We start from the raw sequence: 9,182 nt of genomic DNA, 5'->3' as shown, positions 1-9,182 counted from the left end.
GCCAGGCCAGGAATGCAGGGTAGAGGGGGTGGGGGGTTGGGGATGGGGGTGGGGGGGTGGGGATCCAGAGCTCCAAACTCACAGCAAAGGCCTTGATCTTACAACCAAAGAGATGGTACCTTGCTAGTCCTGCATACATTTAAAAAAAAAAAAAAAAGTTGGCTTTTTAATTAACATACAACAAAAATAAATATATAATTAACAAACAACACACAAAACCAATATGTCTGACAAACACCAGTAATTTCTTCAGAATGGCAATGGAGCAATGTGTTCCCAGGGAGCTGGCCAGGGAGACCCTGCTTGGCCACCATTCCTGTGTCCTTACGTTTTTCCCAAGTAGGACCTCATAGCTTCCGAATTTAGAATTGGCTTCTAAACTTCCAAAAACACAGCCAAAATGGCTCCTCAGACTCAGAAAGTGAGACAGATGGTTTATTGTGAGACGGGTGTGAAAAGCCGGGGACACGGCTCAGCAATTAGAAGTAGACATTACTCTTTCAGAGGACCCACAAGTGGTTTCCAGTGCCCACACAGGAGACTCGTGCCCACCCGGAACTCCAGCCGCAGGGAAGCCAATGTCTCTGGCTTCCAGCACCTGCACTCGCATGTATGTAACTTCCCATAAATGTGACTTAAATAAAATAAATATTTTAAAGGCGTCAGAGAAGCCAATAGCATGGACCTAGTAGGTAAGAGTGCAGGGGATGCCCTCTGAACCGCCTTTCAGGAAGTTACTGAAGAGAATGCTCTCACATGGTCGTGGGAGACGCTGCTTCCGGTGTCATTTGATATTCATCTCACATAGGCATTTTAAGTCACATGTTTAAAACACAGACCCGCCCCTCTATGACAGCCAAATGAACCACCATTTCCATTGAATATACCAAGGCCTAAGAAGAGGTTTAATTACAATTATCTTAATATTTCATAACGGTATCTCATGCCTATAATCCCAGCAGTCGGGAAAGTGAGGCAGGAGGGTCACAGCCAGTCAGGCTACAACATAAAACCCTGTCTCAAAATATAAATAAATATGTACCCCAGGCAATGGGCAAAGATACACCTTGGTGGTGTGTTCTTATATCAGTCAGGGGCAAAGCAGATGGCAGCTCTTTGATCATCCTAGCCTGATTCCTGGTTTGGTGGCCAAAACTGTTTTGTGCCTAGAACTCATAAAAATCAAATCAAATCCAGGCATCACAGCACAGAAGGAGACAGACAGACAGAGACCTGTGGACCATCATGCCACTCGCAGACCTGCCCTCCAGTGCACAACACAAATGAGCCATAGACATCTGCTTGCAGACACACCACGAAGCCTGGATGCAGGGTGTCACCCAGGGGCCTGCCAGCCCCGTGGCCAGCCTGCAACTGGAGCTACCACATGACAATGTGCAAGTATGTGGTACTCAGATGGGAGAGAAACTGGAGTGGAACAGCTTGATCATTATGAGTAGAGATGGAACTAGAGACTCAAAAGTAGAGAGGAGTAGCCTCTTGGGAGTGGCCAGCCCTGCCACCAAGGATCATGGTGAGGTCTCAGGCTGAGCGGCCGCTGAGAGCCATGTCTGAGCTCATGGCTTCAAAGAAGTAGGAGTCAGCATTAATGTTCACGGCTTATATTACCACTAGAGAACACGGAAGTGTTCCTGGTCCAGCAGTCTCCGGGAACACCTGGATATCCAGGGGGCTGTGCAGAACTAGCCCTGACCATCACTGGATGTGGTACTCTGGAGAGCTGGCCCCATCTCTCACCACTGGTAGCACATGGGAGAGCAGGTCCTGTGCCTCACCCAGGGAATGCAGTAGAGCTGGCCCTGGTCAAGGGACAGGGTGGGAGCCAGCCCCAAGCATATGAGAAGTTGGAGAGCTATTCCAGCGCCACACAGGCTGCAGCACTTGGGAGAGAGGGCCCCATGCCTTGACTGGGCAGCACAGTGGAGCTGGCTCTGGTCGCGTGGGTACAGTGAGGGTGGAGTGGGGGAAAGCAGGAGAGCTGTTTCCTGCTGATGGCAGCATTGGGTGGCCTAGCCAGAGCAGTGCTGGAGAGCTTGCCCTTGTAGTAAAGATAAAGGAGAGCCCTGTCATAGCTCACTCCCAAATCTATTTCATCTGCAAATGTTGGGACCCATGAAAGGGCCAGTCCTACAGTTCCAAAGCTGGAGGATCTCCATGACATAGGGCAACAACAGGCTAACTGGGAGGAGTCCCAGTGAGGATCCAATATCAATGGTGTCACAGAAGCCAGAGATCTCGAACCAGACCAATAACTCACCGCAATGAATGTTTGCAAGTGAAGATGTGTGGACAGAGGGGTATACTGCGGGACACGCTGTGACACACTACAGCTTCCACAATGAGATGTTTTCTATGCTTTATATGATGATGGTGGTGGTGGCAGCGGCGGTGGTTTGTGTGTTTTTTACTTTGGAGGGAGCGTTGGGATAACCTTTCCTCACACTATATGAAAGCATGTCCCTGTATTTCCAATTATTAGTTACTGGGCCAGCAGAGAGCTAAATGCTGGCAGGATTTTGGTATTGTCATTTCTATGGCCCATCACCAGTTCTGTGTACGTAAATGCTTGTCCTTCCTCACCTGCCCAAAAAAATGATTCTCTGGCATTATCATATTAAAAAGCAAGCTGCAGTCGTGAACAAGCAGTCCTCCGCGCCAAAGGACAACTCTTAAGAGACAGTCAGCCTCGTCTTGCCACTGATTGGCTTAGACTGGAACGTCCTTTTTGCATAAGGACGTTTGCATAAAGAGCTGAGGGTAAGAGGTGGGACAGGAAGTGTGGGGGCGGGACTACCAGGAAGCAAAGACTCCAGAGAAATGGAAGATCCTGGGAGACAGCAGAAAGCAGGCAGTGAGGGCCACGTGGAAAGACAGGATTATGGAGAAGTCAGGATAAGTTTAGATAGCTAACTGAGGTATTGCCCCAGAGAAAGGGCAACAGCTTTAAACTATATAGATGCTTCTATGTCTTAATTAAACCTTGAGCGGGATCTTCGAAAGAGCCCCATGGTAGGGACCGTTGCAAGGGCGAAGGGCAGATGTAGGAGGACTGGGAGGTGAGCGGGACTAGGGTGCAAAATGTGAAACTCACAAAGAGTTGATTAAAAAGGTTTTTTTAAAAAAATAAATAAATAAATAAATAAATAAATAAAAAGTCACCTACTTGGAAATTTAGGGAGTGCCTTACGATGCTAGTGACCACAGCACTTCACACACAGAACTGAGCCCCACCCCATCATCTGTGGAAGAATCTTTGCCCTGTTCCTCTTTGTCGACAATTCTGAAAAGACGGCTGCCTTCCTGAGGTTTGCCCTATAGCGATGGCTACAGTCCATCACTGAATGGAGGCAGCAACTTTTTAGTTCTTGGGCTTCCTCTTGAGACGTGTGATTTAAAAGAAGAAAGGGGTGCCCCCCACCCCGCGCTAGTCTAACAGGCTGACCTCACCCCCAAACAGGAAGAGCATCGCTCTGAAGGAATACAGGAGTCAGAGAAAAGGGCCATAAATAAGCAAGAAGGCATTCTCCTGGCTTTGTCTTCAGCCAGGACAGACCTGGCAGGCTTCCATTTACCTGCAGTGGGCCCTCTTTCTGCTGCCCTCGTGAACAGGCCCTGGACATGAGCTGTGAGACAATTAGCCCACTCCCTTTGTCTGGGCTGACCAATGTAAAACGGGGGACTACCCATTCCAAACCACCAAAACCACTTAAAACCCTCAGCCTGCAGGGGAGGCTTTCCATGTGGTAGGACGTCTTTTGCGCTGTGTGCCTTCATGGGTGGGTGTTTCTTCTCTTTCAGTAAAATCTGTTCTCTGTTGCTGCCGGCTGGACCTGAGATTTTTCCTGCCTTTGAATTCTTTGATCAGCAGAGAAAACAAGCTCCATGGAGACCCCCGATAGTAACGACTTTGCATTTGTCTTGATTTCTAAACTGGGTTTGTAGGTTCTGAGGTAAACAGTGCTAGTTCGTTTCTGGTTTTAGCTTGACCCTCTACTGACACAGGAAGATTTGAAAGAGTCCTCTGGCCATAGAGTCTTCTAATCCAACGATAACTGACTGAGCAATAGACCTGGGAAAGACCTGTCTGTGGTGGGCATCTGCATCCTCTCTCATTCACACAGAGTGTCTTTATCATGAGACATGTACAAAAATATCCCAGACAGTAAGAACAGGAAATCAGTAGAAACCAAAGCAGGATGAAGTCATCGTCAACCCGCCATGAGTCAGGGCTGACCACGTAGCCATGTGACTTGTGGACACCAACTGGGTCATTCACAGCAGTCCCTCCTGTATATAAAGTTATTTTCTCTAATAATCTCTATTTCCTTGACTTAATTATTGCGATGGCTACTCTGGGCTGATTTGACACGGGGGACAATCATTTTGGAAGAGGGAACTTCAATTGAGAAAATATGCTCATCAGATAGCACTGTGGGCAAACCACAAACACATCTTTTTTAAAAGATAAGATTATTGCTCTGTACCACTTTGTTTTGATGAGGCAGGGAAGTGGAGCACCCCCAGATCTGCTTCAGGCACAGAGAGACCATAGAGCTTTCTTTGACCCAGATGGTGGTTGCCTTCTACGCTGCATTTGGGTCGACTGTAGTAGCACACTTCCTAAGTAGACGAGACGAGATTAATAGGACTGAAATGATCCTCTCTCTCTCTCTCTCTCTCTCTCTCTCTCTCTCTCTCTCTCTCTCAGCTTGAAGAGTCATAGAAAGGGGGCTGCTCTGGTTACCATTGAATCAACCTAACCTCATATCCTTTCACAAGTATAAAATTAATTCAAAGTGATTCTGATTATACCCCAGCCCTGATCAAACCTAATTACAATTTGATGCAGGGTTCCCATCCTGGCTGTGTCTAGGTAATGGAGCCTATATTCCAGTCGACTGTGTTTTGTTAATGAATAGGAGCCGTGAGAGGCTTACACATTGTCTCCGATGACCACTCCTGCATCACGGGAGCGAACCGCATTGATCAACACACTAAGACAGTCATTATCTATCATTCTGTTTCATAATTAGCAAACACCTGGCGCACAGGCGGGCGGGCACTCTGCTCCCAGCCCCAACAGTACTCCATGTCTGTTTCCTTTCATTAAAGGATGAGACAGGGAATGGGGGAGGCTTAGAGATTCTGTTGCTGTTTTTAAGTCTCTTTGTTGTTTGTAAGCAGAGATAATGACAGAGCCCTTGCAAAGATTAGGCACAGATTGGGGAGAACTGGACTTTTAGATATTGTCTTTTTACTTTAAAAAGAACTTGGCAGACCAAGTTGCTCCCGGGTCTATTATGTTTCCAGATGAACAAGAACAGGAGGATCCACAAAGACCAAAAATGGCTACATTGCCATCTTCCCAGCAACAAAAGACCTAAAAAAAAAAAAAAAAATCTAATCACATTTTGATAACCTGCCTATGGCTTTCAGCTGGTTTTCTGACTTAGAGGCTTTTTTACAATGCTGGCCCCACTTCAAAAATTAGTGCAATTTGCCTTGCTGTGGTGGTGTTGATGATGATGATGGTGGTGGTGATGATGATGATGATGGTGATGATTTTTAATCTTGCATAACTCAGTTCACTCCTGATCATTCTGTTGTGGGAAAGCGAAGTTTATTAAAGCTCAGAGTGGGCCCTCCAGGACAGAAGACGCTACTCTCTCTGTGGCACCGGGTTCATTTTGTACATAACAACTTGGCGCTGCAGGGCGTGGTTTGACCAGCCTGATGCCTCTAAACTCAACTTAGATTGGGGTTCTCAGCATCCCCCTCAAAATCAGCTTTCTACCCAAGGCACCAAAGGACAAACAGAAACCAGAGACAATTGGGATTAACTTCAGAAAGCAGCATGTCAGATTCACAAGTTCCCAACGAGAAATGCACCTCTGAGAGCCACATTGACTTCACACTGATCCATTCGCCTGACCACAGGCGCTGGCGTGAATGTGACCTCAGCCTTCTGTCCGGACATCAGAAATGGACCCCTGAGCACTGTGAATATGTAAGCCAGGAAAGCCAAGGCCTTCCCCTGGGAAAGAGGAAGAGGAGGAGGAGGAAGAGAGGGAGGAGGGGAAGGAGGGGGAGGAGGGGAGGAGAAGGGAAGAAGGAGGAAGAGGAGAGGGAGGAGGAGGAGGAAGAGAGGGAGGAGGGGAAGGAGGGGGAGGAGGGGAGGAGAAGGGAAGAAGGAGGAAGAGGAGAGGGAGGAGGAGGAGGAAGAGAGGGAGGAGGAGGAAGAGGAAGAGAAAAAAGAAAAAGACTGATTTCCACCAGGCAAGTGTTAACAGTAGCTATAGTTCTCCAATAATTTTCCACTGTCACAACAAAATTCCTGAGATAAGTTGTCTTAAGGAAAGATTATTTGAGGTCACAGTTTCTAGGCCTATGATAGAGGAGAGAAGTCACAGCAGAAGGGAAGAGCTGAAGAAAGCAACTCACTCTCTGGCAAGCACAGAGCAGACAAAGGAGGCGGGAGTGGGAGAAAAGAACACATGGACCCTTGCTTGGTGGTTCTAACTCGCTTTCTTCTTTCTTATACTGCTTAGAACCCCCTGACTAGGGAATGGTACCACCCACAATAGATGGGATGGGCCTTCCTACACAAATGGATAATTAGGACGATCCCCCACAGACAGGCCCAAGGACCAATGTGATCTGATCAATTTCTTATTAGGACTCTCTTCCCAGGGAATTCTAGGGGAGGGAAGTTGGGGGGGGGAGGGAGAAAGGAGAGAGAGAGGGGGAATGAGTGGGAGAAAGAGAGAGAGCCCCCAAGGACATGTATCCTTCAAGGATACAGTGGCTATGAATGGACAGTGGGATTCTGACAAATATATGTTTTCTATATATTCGTCTTTATTTTCTGATTTTGAAACACTAAGCAAGTTCCAGTAGTCACAGCCTGGAGCCTGCTGTACCAGGATAGGGCAGAAGCCAACGAAGATGCAGCTAATGGCTTTCATAACTGCAACATCCGTGACCCAACAACCCCACATCGCTCCCCACACAGCTGCCTGAAGTATTGCTCCCTTCAGACCCAGGAATAGGCAGCTGTTCTGTGTGTCAAGCCTAGGCTGCCTCAGAGATCAGCTGTTTGTTTCCTTCCTGAAAGTCTGCTCCTCAGGCCATCTCACAACCAGTCGCTTTTTCTAGGGAGGAAATGTATGAGCTGTCATTGCCCGGGACATGCAGAGGGAGGAGCTAGTGACTGTGACCAACCGAAAGCAGTGAGGTCTAGCTTCTGGAGCCAAGGAAAGTGATTTTTACATGAAAGTCTACTCAACAGAATTCTGCAAGCAATAAATGAATCAATGAATAACATTTGAAAGCATTTTCCTAAAATCCTCAGTAAGTAAAAACCATGTAGCGATCATCTAAATCTTATAAAACTATTATTAAAAAATGCTTTCACAAAAATATAAATCTTGGTAGCCAAGGTCTGACTTCTCTTACAAGAAATCTATTAACAAAAGCTATTTGAAATAATGCATCTCGTTGATCTATAGTTTTTTTCTCCCTCCCCACTGCTCCCACAAGTTCTGACCTAGTTTCATTTCTGTTGCTGTGACAAACATCCTGACCAAAAGTAACTCAGGGGAGAAATGGTTTACTCAGCTTATAATTCCAGGTCACAGCCTACCCTTCAGGGAAGCCAAAGAAGCTTAGAGCTTCATGTTCACAGTCAAGAGCAGAGAGAGAATAAATGTGCGGATCCTTGCTTGATTATCCTCAACTCGCTTTCTTCTTTCTTATACTGTTCAGGACCGTGCCTAGGGAATGGTGGCACCCACATTGGACTGAGTCTTCCTACACAAATTAATAATCAGGATGATCCCCTACAGACAGGCCCAAAGGCCAGTATAATCTGACTAATTCCTCGTTAGGACTGTCTTCCTATAAGGTTCTAGATGGTCAAGTTGAGAGTTAAGACTAACCAGCAGTGGCCCTCATCACCACTTGGTGGACTGGTTCTAACTGCTTATTGTTGTTGTTTTGTTTTGCTTCCTGTGCCCTTGATTTTGGTTGTCTCTTACTGTGCTAAAGTTTTAACAGTAACTTATACTTGGAAAACAAATTTAGCTTCCTTGACTTTATCTGTAAAGTGGACCTAGAAAGGATTGTTCCAAAGGAAACAGGGCTTCCAAGAGCCTGCCCCCTTCACAGTATCCAGCCTGTCTATTCACCGTTCAACACCTGACTCAATGCCACTAACATTCTGGTTTTATTATCTGTGCCTCCCAGTTTTATAGCAGTTCTCAGAATATAAGGGGATTCCAGGAAATCTTATCTAAGGAAGAACTGAGTGTCAGCCTGCATGACTCTAGGATGCCCCGGTATAGACAGACTCCCATCTAATGCTTTGCGGATGGATGAGATTTAATCGAAGGTAATCTGCTTACCTTTTTTCTGTTCTTGGATCCACTAGTCTCTAAACAGCAACAAATACTTGTTGGTAAGTGCTGGGAACAAAGCAATGAGGAAAATATCAATGGCTTCTATACTCCTAGACTTTATATGTAGTAGGAGGCGATGGGCATCTCATTAGTTTCTAGTTGGCGTGAGAGCCTGTCCATGAGACAGAATCCATGCCTGGCTCCATTCCTGGGACTAAGGACCTATAACTAGATAGGTCATATGTCCTAGGGATAGACTAGGATAGACTATTATTATTCTGCTAAGTGGAGATAGTACTAAACTGTCGGCTAGTGACTTAACATTATACCCACAGATTAATTTTTTTCTCCACCACCATCAGAAAGGCTTCTTTTACAGGAGACTCTATTAACACAGAGACCCTCGACTGGCCAAAGTGCAGAAGGTAAGACTGTGGAGCACTCAGCTCTAAGTGGGACCTCTTTATCACAGCCCCTCCTCCCAAGGCGGAGGGTCATAGTGGAAGAGGGGCCAGAAGGATTATGGAAGCCAGAGGCACCAGATGGCTACATCAAACAATGTTTTCCTGGACAGCAGCACACTTGCACATATGAACTCGAAGCAATCTTGACAGCATCCTTACGAACTGCAAAAGATCAAGCCAGACAAAAGCCCAGCGTGGGGAGGAGGCCTTTGTGTATCCCACACCTTGCTGAAAGGTTACTGGTAACTGGTTGGTACTGGAGAAGGGGAGTCTGTGTTCTTTTTTTTTTTTTTTTTTTTTT

The 9,182-nt window shown here is 46.5% G+C and overlaps 1 non-coding gene across 1 annotated transcript; it reads left to right on the top strand.

Moving 5' to 3' along the window:
• Positions 1–1,039: 1,039 nt before the first annotated feature.
• LOC115029127 lies at positions 1,040–1,179 on the top strand. Its single transcript, XR_003834698.1, has one exon. It is a non-coding gene; the product is annotated as a small nucleolar RNA SNORA48 (small nucleolar RNA).
• The last annotated feature ends 8,003 nt before the right edge of the window (positions 1,180–9,182 follow it).

Source organism: Mus caroli, chromosome 13, assembly GCF_900094665.2.
Source record: "Mus caroli chromosome 13, CAROLI_EIJ_v1.1, whole genome shotgun sequence".
Classification (NCBI taxonomy): Eukaryota; Metazoa; Chordata; class Mammalia; order Rodentia; family Muridae; genus Mus; species Mus caroli.
This window is presented reverse-complemented; position numbering and strand designations above follow the sequence as displayed.